This window comes from Malurus melanocephalus, unplaced genomic scaffold, assembly GCF_030028575.1.
Source record: "Malurus melanocephalus ecotype Western Australia unplaced genomic scaffold, MMel_1.1 scaffold_461, whole genome shotgun sequence".
Taxonomy (NCBI): Eukaryota; Metazoa; Chordata; class Aves; order Passeriformes; family Maluridae; genus Malurus; species Malurus melanocephalus.
The window spans coordinates 397527-420746 of record NW_026623693.1 but is presented as its reverse complement, the minus strand read 5'-3'; positions in this window follow the sequence as shown (position 1 = coordinate 420746).

Sequence of the window (23220 nt, the reverse complement as noted above, 5' to 3'; positions counted from 1 at the left end):
CTGCRACTGTAAACAAACCTTCCTCAAGGTAAGCTGCACACACAAAGCCATCAGGGTACAACAAAGCTCCAGAAATGKGCTCAGCAGACACAAAGCAACAAGAAAAAAAAGAAATGCTGTGGTGCAAGTATGATTTGTGGTGATACAGGGGAAGCTGCTGGGAGACCAAGGGGGTACCAGATGAATTATTCCATCAGGGATGATATTCCACTGTCAGCCACCTCTCTGTGTTTGTAGAGAAAGACACAGGTATTGATGAACACCCCACAGGACAAAGCCCATGTGACAGTCAGAGGGCTCAGCACCATGAACACTCAGGAATTAGTAACTACTGAGCACTATTTACCCTCACTTCATGTCCTAGCCCAAACCAAACCTTGCAAATCCACAAATACTCAGTATGCCATTATAACATCCTTCACTTTATTCTTTACCAGAAACTCATCTCATGTACATCACATCCATGAATGTGCTGGCCTCATGTTTTAAACATCTGAAAAAGCCAATTASGCTTGTCACTGATCCCGTTGTTTCCTTCTTTTACGTTAAGGCTTCTTTATAGTTGAGATCCCTATATGGGMTATGTCTCCAACAAAAGTAACATAAAAACAAGGAGCTGAATTTTATTCCTCTTGTATAATGAGCTTCCAGTATGGCACTTACAAAGGCTCTGTTCTCATGTAAAGCAAGCAGGAGGGATTAAAAGAGCAAGGGCTATATTTTACATTCACTTATCAGCTGTGGCTCWCAGCTCTTCCATGAACTGTATTATCTCATTAAAAATCCACTGAATGTCATGTTGYTCAGTCAGGATATACAGGGAGCTGCTGTTCTCTTCTGCAAGTGACAGGCATCACAAGAAATGTGGATCACTGARTGACACGAGTGGCTGGGAAGCATAAATTCCTAACAGCACAATGCAATGGAAAAATATTCTTCCAGTGTGTTTCCATTTATTTTGGCTGAGATTCAGATCCAAGTTCTTGGGACCAAAATTTGCTTTGGTGCCATTTTTTTCCCCCCAGTGTGAAACAAATAAACAAAAGCATTAACTGGGGATGCAGACAGGTCTTTTTTCATTGCMGGATAAGAACTGAGCACAAGTTAGAGATAAGGAACACAGATCTCCAAAGTCAGAGCGCTGACCTTGAACTTGCTGAGGACTCAACATCTCTGCCAAGCTTAGCACAACTGGCTCCCTGGAATCATTTGGGCTGTGGCAGCCCCGGGTAAAGAACCAAAAAAATTTAAATGTTTACATACTCCTTTATTCTGCACTTTGTAAACTTAAGAAACCACTGGTCACGGATGAAATTTCAATTGCTTTTTACTTCACCTGAAAGACACTGCCGATGCCTAAGGAAAGCTTTTCCTGAGGAAAGGAAACACATTTCTCTGTGGCAGTTTATATGGGCAGGTTSCTGAATGCTGTTTTACCTGCATGTGAAGGTGTTTCCTGCTGAAACCACAGGTGAGTGCTACATGAAGGAGCCCTGGGTGCAGCATCCCAAAGGCTGACACCAAACACACACCCAAGTGCTCCTGAACTGATGCACAGAACAGCTTTTGGCTCAGGACACAGCTCCCAGCTACCAGAAGGGCTGCAAATAAAGAGCTGGGGTGACATTTGAGTGCTTCTTGAACTCAATCTGTGACCGGATTTGGGAGTTTATCGGTATAAAAGGATGGATCTGGCATTTGCACATTCAGCCCTTCAGAATGAATCAGYGCATGTCTGCCTCGGTCCTACATGAGAATACTGGTGATTGCAATTCTTTACTATTGAGATGATTTCTAGTTTAAAACAAGAGAAGATTTTTACTACAAAATGTGAAATGGGGAGGAAGGAGGAAGTTTTCCATCAGAAGACAAAGAGAAATGATTGCTCTCCTCCCATACAGAAGTACTAACTGGATACATTTAAAATCAATGTAGTTCAGGCCTCTACTTTCCTTAATTATTCCCCTTCTCACAGGAAAATCACAATGATTTGATTGAAAATAATAATTAGGAAAGCTGCTGTTGTGTTTCACATCATGAGAAATTAATCTCTATTTTCATCACCCAGCAGGAGTGGAACTCAGGGCTGCAGAAAGCCAGAGAAAGGATTTCCAGGCACCACRAAATGCCAACACCAACTTGCTGCTGCCATCAGTCAGCTGCCACACCTAAACCCTGCACCAGTTCTCTGGCCAGGGAATGATGATCTGCAACACAATGTATCCTAAAATTCCCTCTTTCTATACCCACATCATACTGTTGCTTCTGTCTAAYTCTCTGACTAGCCTCACCTCAGGGTCTCTTTAATCACTACCATTTCCAATTTTCTCTTGCTCATTGAGCCTGTGYGCTCAGGAATAATTTCCCCAGGGGAGATTTCTCTGCTGGTTTTTTTTCAGGTTGATTCTCATTTTGCATTTCCAGTGCATATACTTTTCTCACTAGGCACTATTTTGTTCTTTTATGTCTCTATTCCTGTAGTGTTTATAGTACCTGTCACCTCAGCACCACCTACAAATTTTATTAATGGTTTTTCCCCTGCTCCAAAATGCTGGTTTTTTCAGTATTTATGATGAAGCATCTTACCCTACCCATCCTTKCCCACAGAATAACAAGATCTCTTAAAACAATGACTTAAAGAAGTCATTTTGTTTAATTGGAAAAATATCTCATTTATTCCCTTTACAGAGTCGTTTAAGCTTGTCTGGTTCATAAATTTGAAAAGTTTACAACTGAAAAATAGCACTATAATTCAATACTGTGAAGTCTGGAAAACAAGAACTGGTCCACACTTGTAGATAAAATAAATACGCCCATTGGTGGATAAAATACGCCCATTTTCCCTAGCAAGGCTCAGACACCCATGYCAATGGCATTGTAAAGCCTAAATTTGACTATTTTTCCCTAATCACAGATACTAAACAGGCTACATGATAACTCTGTATTTCCTACCTACCTGACCTTTGCAGCCAACTTCTACATTCCCATTTTTGATAGTACCTGACCCTTAACCATGTTTTTCCATTATGAGATGATGACAAGCCGTGTTTTTCCTACAAATCCCTCTGAAAATGTTCATATTGAACAAAAGCACAGAATAATCATTAAAATCTGTGCTAGGARAATCAAGAGGCTTTATTTTTCTCTTGATTATAGAAGAAATTGCTAAGGTTTGCCAAGCTGTTCTTTATGTAAATGCTTTCTTTTCTCATCACCAATACAATGTCACAGTTATTTAAGGGTTTGCTACTATGCCACGAAAAAGCATATTTTGGTTGCACTTCAGAGACTGACAAGGATTATTTTAAAACTGGTAAACAATGCACTGGAATGGCTGCAAAGTAAAGACCTGGAAAGGAAGAAGAGAAAAACCAGATCTTTAGAGAGGTCCAGCTAGGGCTGTGGGGACATGCCCTGAAATTTTCCCCTCTGATGATTTCAAAACAGACAGAACTAGCCTGAAGAATATCACTTTTTCAACATCCCTGCAGCARCAGGGCTGCTACTGAAAGGACAGCTGAAACCTGAGAAATATGGAAAGTATCAAAACAAACAGAGCTTTTAGGGAGGTGCTGCAGAAAGGTGGCCTTGCAATGTAATATTGCCTCTCTGTTACAGGTTTTAAAAATTAACAGGGCAAGTTATAGCCTAGCAGCCACTCTGCAGATAGACAACACCCTACGGTATCCCGTAAACATGAGTCTATTCCGAGGAGTAAATGTGCTGATAAATGCTACTCTAGAGCACAGAGAAGCACACCAAAATCAGAATTACAGTAATTAAGCTTTGTAGCCAAAAGGGGGGGGCAAGTATTTTTGTAAGGTCACTGCAGATAAATACAGAGAATGGCTTAGAAATGTTGTGCAGCTGTGGAAAAAACATTCCTCCACTCTGTCAGCTGTAGCTTTGCACAGACACGGCACAGTTGAAAAGCACCAACCGTGTGTGGAAGCTGGTAAATGCTTTTCCACGTGCTTCCTGGATAAAAGATGACAAAGCAGTGAGAGCTGCAGAATTAACTGATCTCTTGTAAGAAAATCCTACCTGACAGAGACAGAGAATAAACCATCCCTGGGTCTTCAGGAAACATTCATAGTTAGGTGTAGGACCTGCTGCTGGCAACATCATAAAATTCCCAGTGGGAAAACACTTTCAGTTGTGTCATGGGCCATGAGAAATGAAAGAATTAAGAGCACCTCACCTCCCTGAGGTGACATGACTGTCAACTTGGCACATCCTCAGAACAAAACTTTATTTCTATCCTTCCTCTTTGGCCAAATTTTTTCCAAAGGCTTTGTCAGTTGTAAAGCAAAAGCAGGTTCTATGGGAACAGAAGTTTAAAGAAGCAAAGGCTTGTGTAGCCAGCAAGCAGAGCAGTGCTAAACAAACCCAGGAAAGCAAGCGAGGCAGGTCGTGCCCAGGTACAACCAGCAGTGCTTGGCAGCCCATAGAGTTCAGCCAAGTGCACATGAGCTCCAATGCCTTTCAACAGCTCTGCTCTCACAGGAAACTCTCACCATCTGTCTTCCCCTGACAGGTGAGAATATATGAAGTCAGCTTGCAAACTTCTGATGAAATTAATGGGCTGTTTTATTCTGCTTCACGTGATCCAGACCAACGTGTCTCCATGCACTGAATTACAAGTATGACCATTAAAGTTAGAGARGATATTTCATTGTCTGAAACTTCTTTATTGCAACAGATCTGCTGGTTTACAACCATGGCTTTAYACTCACTATTATTCACCTCTCCTGTCCTATGCAACTTTATTCTCCTGGAATAACAAGGACTYTTAATCTTTCTATTGATAGACTTAAATGAGGAATCTCTTATCCCATGGAGATAAGCAGAAACCCAATTATCCACTACTTGCCTCTGTGAGTGGCATATAGGATAATGCCCGAGCTCTCTGAAATGTCCAGATAACACTTTAATAGCACTTTCATAGGCAAAGCAGTGTGAAAAGAAGCAATCCTGTTACCATCTCTCTAAGCAGAGGAAGTATCACAACTCCTAATTCACTAAAAGCAAATCTGAAGCTGAGAGAACAAACATTTCAAAAAATCAGATGCCTAAAATTCAGCACTAAATTCAGAATTAGGTGCCCAACAGAGTCACCTGATCACATTTCAGTGTTTTCTAAACCAGGCTGCTCGTTTAGGTGTCTGATGGTTTCTGTTTGGATTTTGTTGTTTAGTTTGATGACCTATAAGGTGCTTTGCCATTAAAACCAAATTACGCCCTTGAACAAATAGTCACATTTCCAAACTCAAAATTGGTTTTCAGCCATTTAGACAAATGCTTATATATCGTGTTTGCCAATTGTGTGCACATTAGGCTTGGTAAACTCATTCATTACACAGTATGAACAGAAGCCAAAGGAGGCAAACACAGCAAGACTGAATTTGTAACCCTCAAGCAAAAGCATCCCTTCAGTGCTAGTCTGTATTTACACCCAATACTGGAAATCACATAATGTCCTCAAAATACTCATGTCCCACCTTAAAAACCTGTAGAAATCTATCTGTGTAAGTTCACTAGAAATGGAAAAGTGTTTTTGTGCATTTATTTCCCTGTTCCTGGCCTCTTCCRTGAGCATCAACAAAGGGCTTACCCATCGTCGCTCTAGTAATTTCACTAGTGCTGCTGATTTGTGCCTCGGCTTGTAAGAATAATAACAATATTCCTTAAGAAGTTTCCTCTCTGTTAAATGCATTAAGCTTGGATTAAGCTATYGGTTTATATTTCAACAATAAATTCATTTCAGTTTAAACTTCAGAGACAAATTAGAACTAATTTTATTTTATGAAAGGAAAAGCTCTAATACCTTTTCAAATCCAGACTTAATTTGCTTTTGATATATTAAACACGGATCTTGTTCACATTTTAATTTGGACTGTGCTAACTTAATGAAATTGCATTAGATGCAATGGGGAAAATGCTCTTCTGAGTGTGAATTATTGTAATGGTATTTGCTTTTATTTGCTAAAAGTGAAAGAAAGAATCAATCACAAAACACTATCCTGATTTATGGGTACCCTGACAATTCAGTGGCCTAATRAAATCTCATGGAAATCAAGAGAGATATCTTGGCCAAGAAGGCACCACTGATTTCCCTCTGCTTTGGGTAACCTTGCTTTCTGCATTTGAATGCTGCCCCCACACTCCAATTCACATTTACATTTCTGAGAAMAAATCTCTGTGAGTGCTGAAGTGAATTTCTCATTAAAATTATTGCTTTAAAAGGAAAATGTGCCATCTTCATGTTTTCTGGCAAATGGGGTCTCCAGCCCACCCACCCTCTCTCCTTTCTCCAGCCATAATCCTTTGGATCGTATTTTCCTCTTCCCACATGCTCTGCACTGAAACTGGTGACGCTGTTCCTGATTCACTGCCATGGAAACCTAAAATTTTTTGCTTTTTTAATCTCCTGTCATGGCCCTTAGCCAAGASTAAGTGGTCTGCAGGATGCCAATCACCTGGAATATGCTCTTGCTATTGACAATGATTTAGGTGTTCTAAAAAAACCCATGTTAGATTCATTACCCACTCTTAGGAGTTTTCTGATCTGTGTGATGTTTATCGTGGAAGAAGACTCTTGTTAGGTCACTGTCCTGAATTATGCCCTACAAGAAAGGCACACATCAGCATCAGATGATGCAGGCAGTGTGGAATCCATTGCTGGGCCACAGCAAGGGGCTGAGCTGGGCAAGATGCTTGGCTGGAGATACTCAGAGAGAGAAAGAGGAAAAGGCAGTGACAGCAAGGATGGCTTCAAATGCGTACAGGATGGCATTCACCTCGTCCCTGGGCTGTGGGAGTGATGCCACAGATCTCACCTAGGAATACGAGATTTATTTGGTATGTGGAGAGTGATGGGACAAGTGTATCATTTTCCCTCTAGTTCAGACAAGGCAAGTGGGTCAATGACAATTTCCCCCATCTGCCTCTCCTTGCCTTACCTCCTGCAGTCCCTCTGCCAAATTTGCCTTGGGTTACAATCTGTGCAATCAACCTGGAAATCAAGATGGGACTGCTGGCTGCAAATAATCCCAACAGGATGAGGAAGACTGGAGAACTGTAGTTGAGGAGTGGCAGGCCCSACACAGCATGGAGCTTGGCAGGATGGTGCAAGAGCTGCAGGTTTGCCAGTCTGTGCCAGCCTTKGGACTGGGAATGAGTGCCCAGGAGCTCCCTGAGTCATTACCTGCCTCATTATCTGCCAGGTATGGCTTTGCCTTCACGCTGCTGCACAGAGTGTTAGCTGGGGCTGGCAACAAGAATGCTAATKGGGGCTAATATTTAATGGGAGCTGCAGAAAAGACAAGCTTTGAGATAACCTGGATTTCATGCCCCTGCTCTCTGTGCCTGGCAGTTAGGAAGCAGCAGGCACTCGCCTGTAGGCCATTAAATGTAACACAAGRCTGGCTTCTCCAAGTACCTGAACAATTACATCTATCAATCAAAAATTCTCAAGTTATTTCCTTGAGGTAAATAAAGCCACCAGAATTAGAACTTTCAGAAGGGATAGAGGCAATAACTGACCTGATGACTAAARTGGCAGAGAGGGGGCTTTGCTTATGTGTGGAGCACTGTAACAGCYATAATTGCTAATGTCCTGTTGTCCTAACATAAAAGGCCACGGATTTTACASAGACAGCAAAGCACAAAACAAAATGCACAGAAATAAAACAAATGGTCTATGAGAATCATCTGTTGTCTGTGAGTAAATGGCTGGCAGCAATTCCGTTTGCTTACAATCTCGACAAGCATCTCCCCCTCTGACAGAGTAACTAACGTGCCTTAGCAGTAGCTGCAGAAGTAGCCCAAAGTGATTAAATCTCACTCTTTCTTGCAGGAAATTGCCTGTGAGTCTTGTCTCACAGCTACATTATGCCTCATTATAAGTTCTGTCTTCTGTATAGATTGGACTTCACTTTAAGAGTCCCACGGAGCATCTGCTGTTTAAGGTTTCCTACCAATCTGCTGCAGATACAGGAATATATTATATATACATTACTGGCAATCTGAGTAGCTTTAATCATGYCTCAGGAACAGTTGCTCTGTAAATGGAAATGTCTTTGTTTTTATTTGCATGGCTTTTTTACTGGAACCAAAGATGCTGAGAGTTTCTTTTTGTCATTTTGCTCTTGAAGGTGGAGGCATTTTCCAAATTCAGTGAAGGTAAATGTCTCCAACCTAAGATAGCTGAAGAAATCCCCATTTTTTTAAGACAACATTAAAAATAAAAAGGGACTCAAACTGAAAATGTCTCAAGTTTTCTAAGGTGACACGGGAGTCCATAACTCCTCAAATGGCAACTCTTGCATAGGCTGAAATAATGAACTTCTCTCAACTCTGAGAATGTGTAAAATTTTTAAAAGTCTATCTTTTTAGTAAGCACAACCCAAAATTCTAWAAGTAAATATATAGACAACTTTAAAGTAGAAACCACTTGGAAAAACATTCTTAAACTTTTCCACATTTCACCACAGCTTTTTTTGCCTTTTTTAATTCTTAACATTTTCATCACAAGCTGTCTAAGCTGTCTTGCAGTACTGGGTTCAAAAAGAGATCCCACCTTTCTGAAAGCCTTCTAAACAGATTGGGGATCTGCCCCTGGACCAGGCTGTATGGGTGGGTCTTGTAGAGGAGGAAGAACTCCTTTCAGACAGCATCTCATGAGCTCACCACTCCAACAGACACAACATAGTACTGAAGCACAAAGAATGCCGCTGCTACCCTGGAAGGGATTTGGGAGTTCAGGCTGCTTCTTAAGAGCACTTGGCAGGGCCACTTCTGCCTTGTGGTGTCAGCAGCTATTAAGAGGAAAACTGACTGTCTCCAAGGAGCCCTAAGCTGTCATTGTGCCACAGGCATGTTGTAAAGGAGCTGCAGCAACAGCCCTGAAATGGCCTGAAATGTGGCAAWGGCACATTTTCGGTACCATAGAAAAGGCAGGGACTTTCACTCCCCCGAGAGSGCTGTGCATTCCTGAACAGCCACCACAGCTAAATGAAGCGGCACCTGCTGGGGAGCTCTGTGATGCTCTTCTCCTAAAATACATCGCTTGGGAATTGTGAGGAATTCCTGTCGATTGATACTACAGAAATGAGGTTCTAGAGCAGACTCCGATGTTAATAAGAATTTCTGCCTCAGACACTGAAAGCTTTAGYAATCAGATGTGTACTTGATTATTAAAGTACATTTAAATGTAACCATTCATTGCCGCTGTCTGTTTTCYAGACTTTGTAGTGCTTTGGACRGTARAAAGAAGATACAYAAAGTCTTCCCTTTAMGAGATGAAATCTTAAGGTTTWACATTTCTCCCTAARGAGGCCATCTGTWGAGAATGTCACATATTTTGGGGAAYAGTSACTGYKGCATCCATTCCCTTYAGCAATAYATTCACCCTTAAAAAACCCAGCTTATCCTAAATAACCAAAACCGCTCAGGTGAAAGATGCTGATGTTAACAGGGATGAACACAACTGGATTTCACTTCCTCACAGGGAAGCCTTTTAACTTTACATTATGCCTTGATCATAAGCAAAATGAAGTAATCAAAAGGAAGAAATCAAAAGGAAGACCAAAACCCAGAAGGGAGAGGGCAGCACGGTGCGAAGTCCATAGGTTTTGCTGCCTGCATGCAGAAAGTGCTGAACTCCATTGCTGTCCCTGCCTGGCACAGTCGTTCCTACACAACTCCCTTTCCAGCACACGTGATTTGAATTATTGTGCTTCTACTGATCCCTCATGAAAGCTTTATTCCAAATCTTAGACAAGAACGGGAGAAACAGCCCTGTCCCAGAGGCCTGGCAATATGAAGAGATCAATGACAAGACAGAAAGGTGGTGTGTTCCACCTGAGTGTGGCACATGGCAAACAGGAAAACTTCAGCTGAAACCTCCCATTCCCTCACCACCTTACCATTGGCCTGGAACAATCCATGGTGCACTCCATGGAATAGTCAACATTCACTACTCTATCCCACATTTCAGCAGAAAAAAAAACAAGTAGCCCCCAGTGCTCCATCAAGAGATCCTGCTACTCCTTGTACAATCCAGCTCTTGARCAATTCTGGTCCCAGTTCTCCTATGCCCGGCCAAAGACAGGATCTTTCTTAAACCAAGTAAAGTAGAATAGACAAAAACAGAAAAAAGAGGGAAAAAAATAAAATGCTTTTTGGAATTTTTCAAAGTTAGTCTTTGCCTGAGCAATAAAAACAGAGTTTGGTSAAAGACCTGTGCACCATCTCAGCCCATTTCCATTTCAGTGGGACAGACTGACATTGTCATCCCTGSTACCTCTGACAGAGCAAGGCTGTACAACCGAGGGAAAGCTGGWGCTGCTTTGGAACAGACATGGTGTAGGTGGACAAGAATAACCACCCTCCTGCTCTGCTGTCAGTAAAGAGCCACAAAAGAGCAGTGTGCAGCCCCAACAGAGCCGTTTTTAACATTTACTAACTGAGCTGTACAAGGCTGTGCTCACACTCAGTGCTACCTCAGGTGGAGGAAATCTGGTGTTACCTTGGCTACCCCCTATAGCTACAGCATCACAAAAAATGTCTGTAGGATTCCTGCCCCCGCTTCATTTGACTCTCTGCTATTTTCTGTCAAAGCACCAAAATCAATAGTGGCACACTGATAGAACCCAAATTGGCTGGAAGATCCAGTGCATGGTATCCAGTCAATCAAGTGTGATGGATTTAATTCATGCAGCACTTCTTATTCCCAAGCTTTACTTGTCAACAGGGGAAAAAAAGGATAGATCTGAAAAGCAATCAGGCACGTTTCAGAAGGACAAATCTTGCAGTGGTTCCCTGCCCCCATTAGTTTAGATTTTTTCTTCACTTTAATTTCTGTACTTTTCGTAACACTAACACTGGCATTATAACAAAGGGCAGCTGTTGCCAAATGAAGTCTATTAGATTTTCTGGCAATTTCTCCAGCATATGCACAAAGCTTTTAACTAGAGCATGATCACACCATTCTCTGATGGGCAAATTGTGAATCCAGTAGGATGAAGTACATTTAAAATACCAAGGATTCTACATGCTAACACAYAGACCGTGTTTGAGAGTTTGGGTTTCTCTTTCTCCAGACTGGTATTTTGCTTTGTATTTTCACAGTTAGTTACTGGCTTAATTTTGCAGGAAGAGTTCTGTATCTAAGCAGAATTTTTTGCCTCTGTGCAGTAAGGACACTGTGAACATTAAGGTTTGAATGRGACTCCAGGGGAAACTTGAGAAGTCCATGGAAACCCTTAAATGTTATTAGCCACAAAGAAAACAGACCATTTCAGCAAGTTGTGGAGGAAGCCACTAGGTGAGGGATAAACAATTTAAAGAAATTATCCTGGTTTTACTCTTTCCAAGCATTGCTTATGGCACTGGTAGGAAGGGAATGCCAAGATGTATTACGGACCCCTGTAGCAGGCCAATCCTATTTCTTCTGGTCAGCATGTTKGTAGGGATGAGCCTGCTCCTCTTTTTCTGGAACCTGCTTTCTAGAAACTGGTTTTCAGTAATGAACAAGGAATTACTTGTGTGCTGTCCAACTCAACAGTGTAAGAACACTGGGAAGTTCACACTCCTGACATTAAACACCAGTCCCAAAACCCAGCTGAGTTGGAGAATGCCCTGGAAGGGCACCAGGGGTGAGAATCATTTCACCATTAACTTCTGTGCTCACTACCCCTTCAGGAATGACATTTTACAGAGCCTCAACATTAAGAGGGGCTTCCAGTGGCAGTACGGTGTGAATGGCTGCCATTGGTATCCGTGGCTTTCTAACACCCCTGAAAAGGTGACTTGTTGGTGAAGRTTTTGACTTTGAGCCAATTTTAGCAATTATTTTCCCCAAGTTCTCTAATGTAAAYRGCATTGCACAATAAAGGTTGAAGAYGAACCCCATGCACRAGACAAACACCTCCACTGAGGTTTCAGGAAAAGTCCCTARTTTTCATCTCACTGCACCATTCAAGTTGTTCAAGTGCTGGATGAGGATATTAATTCCTGGTTTTGTCTGGTGTTAACAACAAGGTGATAAGGCTCATCTTGGAAATATTAATCTGTGCTCATATGTCAACTTTAGGTTTCCATCTGGTAATCTGATTCCCTGCTCCACACCCCCCATGGCTGAAGGCCAAGGTTGCAAAACTAACGTATGGCTACACCTGCATTGCCATCTGCTCCACAGCAAAGCCTTTCCAAGATCACAGTGGTGCGGCAGGAAGACAAAGAGAAAAACAACACTTCCTTCCTGAAAATGAGAACTGCACGCCTGTATTTATAAAATGACCATCGGTATTTATCATATATGCAGAAATAGACCTGCATTTACTGACAAGGAAAAAGGAGAGTTCTGACTTCAAAATCTTAGCAGCTATGGTCACAATCACTCTTCTACTTTGTGTGTGTCCCTTACAAAGGGCTGGAATCTCTCTCCATGACAAGGCTGATGCTCCAGCAGAATGAACTTCACATGGATTTCATTAGCACGGCACATGTGAGTGACACTGAGAGACTGATTTTAATTTGTGTGTAAAGGCACAGGAAGGCTCGGGCAAAAAAATCTCTTAGTATTTTCTTTGGGTTTATATTTTGATATATTTTATTTCAGAGTAAGATTATACTTGAATGAAAATGAAGTTGCTGTTCACTGAGTCACAAAACAGATCTTTTCAAATGGACAGGGATTAAAAGGCAAGAACTATTTCTATTGCACTGGAGGATGATGATTACTTTACATTTAGATGGCAAATAAAACACCAGAATCAATCATTCAGTTATCCTACTATGCAGGATAAATTAATTTCATTTTTTTTAGGGAGGAAATACTAGTAAATAGGTAAAGACCTCATCCCAAACCATGGCATACCCTGAATATCTTATCCTGCGAGATGTTTCAGAGGTGTCAAGGAAAGAGTTGCTATAATATTATATAAAGGTTTTAAATTATTATGGTGACGCATGCTTGCATAAAATCTTAAAATTGAGTTTTCCCAACAAACTAGTGGAGATTTCTGGGTTGTTTATAGCTCATTTAAGAGTGGAGGTTTCATCAATCAGGATCATGAATAATTGTAATAAATTGTAAATTTAAATAAATAATTGTAAATAAAGGTGGACAAGCACCTGGTGTCATTAAGTCAGACTTGTCACCAGCTCTTTGAAACACTGGATCTCCATGGAAGCTCAGGCTGCAAGGGCCCCAGCCCTTCCCACTGTTCCCCAACAAAAAGGTTATATTTAGCATTTTCTTCAGCCAATTACACCCAAACCATTCCTTTTCCACATCAAGTGAGTGGTTACCACCTCACAGACTGCAGCAAAGGAAAATTTTCATCCTCTTCAATGAACGTCACTGATACCATCTCCTGATCTTCCTGATGATTTGTTGCAGGCACTAAACATCCACACCTTCCTCTCTCTTGCACAGGAAGCTTCCTGAAGCATTTGTTTTGAGGACTGGATGGTGTGGAGGTAACAGAGCTTGGGATTGTGTGTGATCTGAACCACCTCAGACTGTACAGAGAGGATTCAAGRCTGTCCCAATCTCTGAACAGTGATTTGTTTTTGTACCACACTCATCCAATCCCCAAGACCGTGCATGTCTCTGCCACCCAGCACCATTGCTACGAATATAGAACACAGAAATGATCACAAGAGTGAATAAGAAACCACATAATTCAAAACCACTGGGAGAACCTCAGTTTGCACTAAGAACAGGCATCCTSAAAACCTGCATCCTGTTAGTTCTAATAACCCAGTGTTCAAGTCAGTATTGACCTATTAATTATGTGCCAATAAATCACATGGAAACATGCTCAGCGCCTTAAATGCAAGGTGAGATCAATGGAAGGAAGACCAGAAATGGGTTTCAAAACCACAAACACTAATTTACCATACTTTCCACAGCCAGAGGGAGAGAAAAAACTCYAAGGCCAAAACCAGGGTCCAAATCCGAACATTGAAGCTAATGCTCAATTTTATCTTTGCTCTCCMGAGCAAACTTAGTGACCAAACAGAGATTACAGGCACCCAGTACAGGACAGCATCAGACAGAAAATTCCATTTTCTTTTTGCGGCTCTTGCCTTCCTTTCTGCCAAAGGCTGCCCTTGCACTCTGGCCCTGCTGAGCCCGCAGGCAGACAGGCTGCAACAAAGGCTCCAAAGGAGATGTGAACCACCCGCCCACTGGCCACTTGCTCATTTGGGAGCCTGGATGTGCTCATTTCCATGCCGACGCTATTAACCAGTGAGCAAAACACAAATGGGGTCGGCTCTTTTAAGGCAGCTGCGCTTGTTTGGGGATTTTGACAGTGAAGACACACAAGGCAAAACAAAACCCARCATACAAACCAAAACCAACCCAGATGTCCGGTGCCAGCTTAGAGGAATTAAGGGAAAAAAAAAAAAAGAACAGAAAAGAAAAAAGTGTTTTCTAAACTGCTGCTTCGGAGCTTTTATCTAGATTTAACGGATACATTAATTCAATTGACGTGCAGTTTRACCAGCCGGCAACACATGAATACCTTCCACAAATGGTAGGATTTGCCTTTTTTCCCCCTGCAGAGACATCACCACAGATGTGAGCTTTTTCCTTCTGCTCTTTTCCTTCCCCCATTCCTCTCTTTGTAATATTTTAGCAAATAATGAAATGTACCACATGTCTCCAACATGCAGGCACGGTAACACTGAAATGAGCTGCTCCCGGCTCTACACTGAGTTTCTTCCTTAACTGCCTCTGTCTTTTAATGCAATTTTATTGGCTTTTTCGATTTTTGATGGACAAATATTGATATGCTAATGACTTTCAAACCAGCATCCAAGAACATATTCTCCTACTTAAAAGCAAAAAAACGCAAACAGATTTCTTTACCTGGGATTGGCATGATGTCCAAGGACAGGCATAAAAAGAAGCAAAACTGGGTGTTGGGAAAACAGGGACGTGGTTAGAGAAATTCTTATAAAAGGGGRAAAAAAGGAGAGAGAATAATGCAATGAATGCAAAAATAAGGCAAAAGAAAGGAAAAAACAGTACTGGAAGGGAAATCTGACATTTAAACCTCGGCTCCTGGCTGGTGCCCATGGCAACTCCTCTGACAAGTTGGTAAAAACTATTCTCTCCTTTGACTGCTTTCAAGGATAATCCTTGCTTCTCTTTCCTGGGAACCATGACAGATTTTCTCTCTTTGGGGACGGTGCAAGAGTTTCTTTTATAACGGCTCTAATAAATAATGGAGTGTTAATGTCTTTTAGGATGACTAGCTGTGAAGTTTGGTCTGTTTGGGACACATTTTCACACTTGTGTCCAAATGAGGCATTATGTGGCAACAATACAGGTACCTTCAAATGCTTTATAACATGTTTGTGCTGTTTTAAAATTCAAACTGGAATCCAGTATTAAAAAAAAAAATAAATTAAGGGAAAACAACTTAAATTGCTCCATTGAGCTCAGCATGTGGTATTCACGGTTGCTAAATTTAAATAAGGTTTCCATCTGCTCTGTTGTTCAGGAATCTTAGGGAAAACTATTAGAGAGCAGGAGGAGGGGGAGAACAAGCATGGCCATATTGAGGCAAGGTGATGCTTTCTGTGTGGGATACTCCTGAAGCAAACACAGCTCTGGAGTGTGCTGGGTCTTTCTATGACACACAGAGCCCCAAACGTTCAATCCAGCAGCTGTACATGGGAACACCATGGTGCTGTGCAGCTTCCCTGAGATCTGCCCAGCACATCCTATGCTCCTCCAGGTGTGCTGTCATCTGCCTGAGGATAAAGGGAAGGATCTCTGCTTCCAACAATATCTTCAGTGCARTTGTGAGGGACAGCCTCACCTCTTAAACCCTTCCCAAACATCACACGCTGTCTCCTCAGGTGTGAGGAAAACCGGGCTCCTTTGGAGGACCACCTGCAGGAAGGAAGGTTCTCACACAGAGGCCTACTGCTCTTATTTCCTCACTGAAATATGAGCAACAAATTCAGCATTTCCAGTAACTTTTAYCACGTTAAGTAGAAAGAGAAGGAATGCCAGAAACTGTGCAGCCTTGTATTAATAAGTCAAAGTCAGCAGGATAAAACGCACTCAGAAATCCCTGGCAGCATGAACAAGATGCAGAGCTCTAGCCCAGGAGTGAAAAAAATACAGTGGAAGTAAGCCATAAAGCATGTATGTTTAAAGACAGTCCTAAGGTTTTATACTGGCCTTAGAAAAAAAAAAAAAAACCAAAAAAAAACCAACAAAACTTTTAATACATTTAACAGCCATCTGGAAAACGGGCAGGACACAAATGTGGTGAAATTATAAAACGTGGAAAACAAACATGYYTAGGAGGACACAGAGAAGCCCAAGAAAGCTCGGGGCAGAAGGGAAGATGATAGCAGATGGAATTAGTTGTGAGTAAAAGCAAAGTAAAATATAACCAGTAATCATAACTTCAAACTATTTGCACTTTCAGTGCATTTAAATGAGTTAATCACCCAAAAAAGAGAAGAGAATGCTGCTAAKGGACATTGCCATGAAAACCTGCTGTGTCTGTGCCACAGAGCTTCTAAAMGCACATTTCTCACAGTGAGSTTGGTAGTGGCACGTCAGTGTWRTAGGGCTCTAAATCCTTTTCAAACYCTCTGAGAATGGTGAAGAAATGGGGTAGGAACGCAGTTCTGCAGTTTTGTTATGCAAATCCACGGTGCACTTTCCCGCAAAAACATTTTATTCATTTCTGTCATTGGTAACAGACGCAGAGAAAGTTTTTGGGGAGACGGGACAGCGGCCTCTAAAAGGATCGATTTAAATGATTAAAGGAGCGAGGACATTTCCATATGAAGGCCGATTAACAAGTTCTGGGCTGGTCTGTGTGTTGTGCTTGTGCAGCGCTCACCATAATGCACTGCCAGGCACAATAGGAATGAGCAGCGGGACGGGAGAGCAGCGCTGCCCTGATTAAAGGGGAGACATCTTAGGGAAGCTGTGATACCGGGCTACAAAGGACCGWGCAGATGAGCCCTGCAATTTTATAGGCCTTCTTAAAACACAAGATCAAGCAGGATGTTTAAAAACCAGAAATGGAAAAGTGATACAAGGTGCTGCATGATGAATCCATTGCCACCGTTACCRAAGGCAAGGGCTCAATGAGGTTTGAAAAGATGGCTGTTCTTACAGCTACGAAATCCACACCTCATTCTGAAAACAATTAAAAACTTGCTTAGTATCACAATTATAAAATACTACAGGATGGGAGGAAGGAGGAGCACTTCATTTTTCAAGTACTGATTCAAGAATTCAATAAAGGATTAACCTCATTTTCACTTCTAGATATTGCCAAGCAGAGCATGATGATAACTCACACACTCAAAATTAGGAAAAAGCTTAAGCAGCCTGTACAAAYTGATGACTGACTGATGAAAGGGCAAGAGACACTCTTCTAGGGTGGATAGATCATGCTGTAACCCTAATTTTTAATAAGWTTTTCTTCCCTCAGAAGCTGCAGCTGCTCCAACAACAGAATATCAGACAAGATGGAGGCTGGATTAACTTTTCCAGAGCATGCTTAAAAAATAATTTAGTGAGCAGTAAAAGGTTTCAGAAAAAGTGCTTACTTTTAAAGCAGAAAGAGGTTAGACAAGGATGGAATAAATAGCCTGGAAAAAGCAGATGGTATGGTGGTTGTGATGGACCATCAGAAATGTCTCACTGCAACTAAATGTGCCTCAGCAGTCCTACCTTTTAATAGAGGCACGTCCAACAGCTATGCCAAAAATATGTGCTTGCTTTCCCTATGGGGTTTTCTTTTTCAGTAATGCAGCCATGGCAAATGACCACACGGTCATGAATAATTAGTTGAAAAATCTGAGCAATAATGAATTTAGTGATTAGTAGTTACAGATGTTAAAAATATTTAAGTATGAAAAGAAAGAGTACAAACATTCTGCTCCTTAAAAGCAACCGATAAAAGTGTCCCATTTTCAAGCAGCCACAAGGGCTTACAATTTTTGTTTTTAAAGAAAGTTGAGACTCCTTATTCAGCTGCTCGAGTACAGAAACCTGACACTTGAAGAAAAATGTCAAATACTGCAGCAATCACAAATTACAAAAATATGAATTCTAATCACAGGTTTTGGCAACTGTGCTAGAACATTAAAATATGCCCAAAATACATCCTGTTCTAGTGGGGAGAGCATTCGGCTGAGAAGGATGAGACAAGATCTATTTGTGGCTTTCAGCAGTGGCTTTTGGGGCAAATATAAAAACCACCTGTAGAGTCACTTCCCACTTTTATTTTGAGACACAGCATCGTGTTGACAAATCTGTACAATGCTTAGTGAAAATGGTCCCCAGTTTGGGACTGTTATGTGTAACTTCACTATAAATAACAGTGAGAAAGATACTCCAAAGCCCTGCATTTAATTCCTTGTGAGAACAATGGATCACAGGTAATCTTAGCTGAGCTTCCAGATATGGCAGAGAGCAAGGGTTCAGAAATCTCAGCAGCAGCTGCTTCTTACTCTGGGTACAGACAACGCCTGGTGGTCCTAATGCACTCTTTCCCTGCCTCCCTGCTCTTTAGGATTGGGTGCAAATATACAGAATGCATACAGAAACAAAAACATCATGGCTTAAAGCTTCAGGTTCAGCAGCTCAGTGTAGGGAATATTATTTCTAGCAGTGTGCTCATGGAAAAGATATGCTTTGGCAGCTTCAGGGTCTGCCCTTCTCCGAGCTTCTCTTTCTTGTATTTCTTTAACATTTGGGAGTCAGAAGAAACTCATTTAAACAGAAATCCTGTCTAAAATGTAGTTCCCAAAATACATTTTCAATGATAGATTTAAAGGTCTTTTAGTCTTGGCCAAGTTGTGTGGGAGGGCACAGCAGGACACTAACAAGGCTCATGGGAAAGGGTGGGAGATGAATTTCGTATGCAAATGTTGAACATGACATGGATGGGAAGGAGGAAARAAATTAAGCACAAACATTATCTCTTTTTATCCCCAAAGCTTCATACTGCAGGTGTTATTTATACTGTTTGTTCCATAAGGAAATCTCTGGAAAGCAAAATGAAGAGTTTTCAGCTTCTGAAAGACAAACAGCTTGCTGTGCAGAGGGGAGGAAGCACTAATAGCTTGCATGCACATAACTTGAGCACATTATTCTTTAAAGTATCACAGTAAAGTCATTTCCATGACATGCCAACATTGTGCCTCAGGAAGACAGCATTTCAGGTAAAATCCTCAGAGACCCGTAACAAACCCACCTGCCTGCCCTGGAGACGTGCTAAGTGATGATTTGAGTCTCGAAAGGCAGCAGATTCAGATCTGAGGTACCTGAGAGTTACCCAGGAGAGCCCTGTTCTCCAGGCATCACATTTGCCCTGTAAAATACCACACGGCTTGTCTGTACTGGACTAAGCTTTAAAGAACAGCATTCCTGCTTTAGGATATACCAGTTACACACTCACACACYGTCAGCTGGTGATACTGTAACACAGACCAGCAGCTCTCCTAAACCAGCTCCTGGAGAATCATTTCTTGGTAACCCATACTTAAGCAGAGCTGGTGGTAGAGGTGCAGAGAGGGGACAAGGCAGCACTGTGCAAAGTGGGGAATTGGAGTTTAGAGGAGAAATGGGGAAAAGAGGACATTTTACCTCACTCTTTCTGACTGTAAATATGTTTAATTTATACCCCCTTTTGATCAGTCACTCAAACATTTGTGATTTACAGGTAATCTGAGACTTAAAATCACAAAATTAGGAAAATTCAGATGTGTCAAGAAACCAAAACAACTGGGCATTCCACTACAAGCTGCTCCCTTTCTGCACTGGGATTYGACATCACCTCTGTAAACCAAGAACAATGCTCCAAGTTTGCAAATGGAAACCCCAAACCAGCAGATGAAACGGCGCACTAAAGTTTGCAGCCTCATGCTATAAAACGTCTTGCTCTTTGCAGCACAGAGAATCCTGAACATGCAGCAGGAACGGGGCTTCTCCTGTTCATGAGGAGGAGAGTCCCAAGCATCCAAGCTCAGGGTATGTGGGAGGTCTAGGAATGACATTACCATCTCAGAGCCTGAGGCCCTACAGGTACTACAGCTGATTAATTTACTACAACTGCAGGCTCGGTGACCCCTGAAGAGCACAAAAGCAGCAGGAAGGAGTGGCTTCCTTGGCAGAGTGTGTGGTACATGCAGGAGCCATGTGATGTCACCCCCAGCCAGAACAAGACTCCCACACTTCCTTCAGCAGCTCTCCCTGAAAAGATCCTTTTGGCCTTTGAAACAGCAAATAGGGCCTTCAGCTCTCAGCAGACTGCTGTGCTCTCAGGACTGCATTGACATTTCCCCAGCAACTCCTTCCTCACTGCCTCTGGCACACCATGGCCAGCCAGTTTACCTTTCTCCCTCCTCATTGGACTCTTTCGAGGAATCTCTCAATCTGCTCCATTCCCATTGTCCTGGCACAGCCCTCTAGCTCCAGCTCCCCTTCTGGATTACACATCAGCTCCCTTCCAAATGCTCTACCAGGACACAATCGTGTTTGTGTGTGACAGGGAAGGAAGGGGTTTCTTCACTGGGATATTTAAAATCTATTCCAATCTTCAATGAAATGTCTGTCAGTGACAGAAGTAAAACTAACCTTCTTCATCTCCATGCAATCAAGAAGCAGTGAAGATTTAAAAATACGTATCTTTAGCAAAGTTTGGGATATCCCACAGGAAGCAAGATTAGATTTCACTGAATATACCACCCCCCACATCCCCATTTTGTGCTAGATGGAGCCTTACCAGAGCACCGCTGATCTGACAGCAAGGTGTGCTCAGGGCAGCAGATCCCTCTTGTCTCATGGACAAAGTCGCAAAAAGACTCTATCTGCAGGTTAGTGAGAGACTGGGAGCAGAAGCTGGACTCTGTTTGTGCTAAGGAAGCACAGCAGGATGAGAAAGAACTCCCTGMACCCTCCAGCCAAGGTCAGAAGAAGCCATGGGTCATGTACGGGTTTGCTGCTCTTGCATAACACCATCAGATACTGCTCTGCTGGACATGTTTGATGTTTTGGAGGACAGTTTTATTTGTTGATACAGAAACAACTGAGAAAGCAAATTCATTTCCCCTAAAATTCCCCTCAAGACAGTGAAACATCTGTGTATGGAACAGAGTTACCACATCTGCCCTGTTCATGACCAGCAATCGCCTCTGCCACAGCCAAAATAGAAATGTAGACAGCTTGAGCTAAAGGCATTAACTCAACAAGTGAGATCAGAAATGAGGAAAAAATCCTACACACTCCCCAGGAAATCATAAGTAGGCAGAAATCAATCCCCCAGTTCACCAGAACTCTTTATGATTGAGTGTTTTGAGGACACTTGAAGAAGACAAACCMCAGCACTTCCTTCAGTGACAGTTCACAGAGCAAAGCTCCTAAAAGTGCCCCATCATTCCATGAACAGCCCCGGTGTCTCCTGCTGCTGTCCCAGTCCAGGGGACACTGGTCAGGCAGAGCAGCAGGCAGGGCACTGAACAGCTGCACAAACTGAAGCCAGTGGAAATAAACAGGGCAATGAGCTTTGGCTTCACCTTTCCAGCAGGAACACCATGCACAGGGGCTGTGGAGCAGTACCTCAATAAACAATAAAACCCCAAATGAATAAGGGAACTCGTTAACATGCTTTGTGCCTGACATTTCTATGCTGTGTATCAGGAAATGTTAACTAAAATATCTTGCTGTTGGCAACATGTTATCCTATCAGTGCCTGATTTGACGTGTGCTTTCCTTTAACAACTAAAGAGGCAAGAAGCAGAATCCATGGAGCTTCTCTCAGCTTGAATTCCTCTGCAGCTCAGAGGGATACTGGAACTGCTATCCACCACGCATATGGAGTCATAAAATACTCATCACTGATTCTCAGGAGCAGGTTCAGTTATTTTGGTGGATTGGCACTTCAGCTCCTTGATGAAGTTTAGTAGCATTTAATTCTACAAACCTTAAGAACAAACGAAGAAAGATCCCAGTGTTTCTGCCTTTGTCAGCCCATGAGAATGATGACATCCTTCCTAAAACTCTAYCCAGACTAAGGTCATAGACACAACATTTAATCTCCTTCTGCTTTTTGCACATCTCTTTTACTGGTTTATACAGTTCTGTAAAGATTCCCTGTAGACTTCAAAAAATTTTTGTTTCAAAACTGATTTATGAAYTGAGAGTCATGTTCAATGCTTATGGTATTCATATCCCTAAATGTGAAAAGCTGAGAATGAGTGATGGATATCTTCTGTTACCAGGACTTAAAGACTATTTGTTTTCCATTTTCATTTCCCTGCACAGTCATAAATTGGTGCCAAATTGATTAAATGACCCAGATATTAATACTTTCACAACCTGGTCATTTTTATCTCCTGATCAAAACGGTTGCAATACAGGAAGGATCTTTATGTCTTTTTCTATCAAGTTGCTATGCCAGTTATTTGCAACATGGGTACCMAAATAGCCACATCACAGGAAAGTTGTTATTATTATTTTTACTGTGAACAGAACAGAATTAGCCATGCCTGCAGACTACAATTTTATTCCTCAGCCTTTTGATTAAATTAGCTCACTTTGTCATCTGGYGTCCAATTATCAGATAGATAAACTGCATCTTCCACCCAGAAGATAAAAGCTGACTGAACATCTTCACAGGAACAGTGTTTCCCTTTTGGTTCCTCTTGGTAAGAGGAAGGTWGAAAAAGCCTYGCACGCTCCTCTGTCCTACACAGGAAGCTTCCCATCTGTCTACAAACAAGGGCTCATTTTYATTGCTTTGGACATTTCCTARGGAACAGAAAGTACCACTGCCAATTTCTGCCCCAGGAAGTATTATGTTTGATTTTAATTATATTTCTAGAGCTTTTTAGGACTACAGCAWTTCTAATTACTAGTGCAAACTGAAGGTATCAGGAAGGGATGCTTCCCTGACATCCTAAGGGCAGCAAACCAGCCGAGCTCATCACATCACATTCCCTCCTCCACACACCTCAGGATATGGATCAGTGCCAAAGGAAGGGTAAGAGACTTTAGAAACCTCCTGTGGGCACTGGGGCAGCACTGGGAAAAGGCACCTGAGGAGATGCTTTACTGGAGGTCCCATCAGAGCATTCTGCCCCAGCAGAGAGACACGATCTGAAGGGAGACACCACCAAGGTCTGCAGAAACCTGGTGAAAGCCCTGTGGAATAYCTG